Below are 1,217 nucleotides of genomic sequence, written 5' to 3' on the forward strand. Positions count from 1 at the left end.
GCATGGGGGAGATGTAGCCAACCTTCTAAAGAAGACAAGAGGTTTCCCCTAGCAACCAAGCAGAATTTAGCCGTTTATATAGAATGCTGTAGAGATAAATCATAGCTATAAGCTGAATGTCCACTTTAGAAGGTTGGATATATCCAGGGCCGGTGCAAGGTCTCTCGGCACCCTAGGCAAAACATGTGCCTGCTGCACTCCTCTCCCCCCCCCCTTCCCAAAAAAAAAGCGAAAAACCCACCCAGAAGCTAAAAATTATATTTAAAAAAAACCACTATGTGTGACATTTATTTGCGGGGACCCCCAGAAAGGCTGTAATGTGTCTGGACACCGTTGGATAGCTTACTCCTGAGTGAGGCCAAACTGAATCTTTATACATTCACTGCCATGCAATATACAGCGGAGCGCAACGGGGCATGTATTTATGCTATGTAACTGAGTGCCGGATATTAACTGAAATTTTTATATATATATATATATATATATATATATACGTGTGTGTGTGTGTATATATATATATATACACGTGTGTGTATGTATGTGTGTGTGTGTATATATATATATATATATATATATATATATATATATATACACGTGTATGTATGTGTGTGTGTGTGTGTATATATATATATATATATATATATATATATAAGAATTTACTTACCGATAATTCTATTTCTCGGAGTCCGTAGTGGATGCTGGGGTTCCTGAAAGGACCATGGGGAATAGCGGCTCCGCAGGAGACAGGGCACAAAAAGTAAAGCTTTAGGATCAGGTGGTGTGCACTGGCTCCTCCCCCTATGACCCTCCTCCAAGCCTCAGTTAGGATACTGTGCCCGGACGAGCGTACACAATAAGGAAGGATTTTGAATCCCGGGTAAGACTCATACCAGCCACACCAATCACACTGTACAACCTGTGATCTGAACCCAGTTAACAGTATGATAACAGCGGAGCCTCTGAAAAGATGGCTCACAACAATAATAACCCGATTTTTGTAACTATGTACAAGTATTGCAGATAATCCGCACTTGGGATGGGCGCCCAGCATCCACTACGGACTCCGAGAAATAGAATTATCGGTAAGTAAATTCTTATTTTCTCTATCGTCCTAGTGGATGCTGGGGTTCCTGAAAGGACCATGGGGATAATACCAAAGCTCCCAAACGGGCGGGAGAGTGCGGATGACTCTGCAGCACCGAATGAGAGAACTCCAG

This window comes from Pseudophryne corroboree, chromosome 6 (assembly GCF_028390025.1).
Source record: "Pseudophryne corroboree isolate aPseCor3 chromosome 6, aPseCor3.hap2, whole genome shotgun sequence".
Lineage (NCBI taxonomy): Eukaryota > Metazoa > Chordata > Amphibia > Anura > Myobatrachidae > Pseudophryne > Pseudophryne corroboree.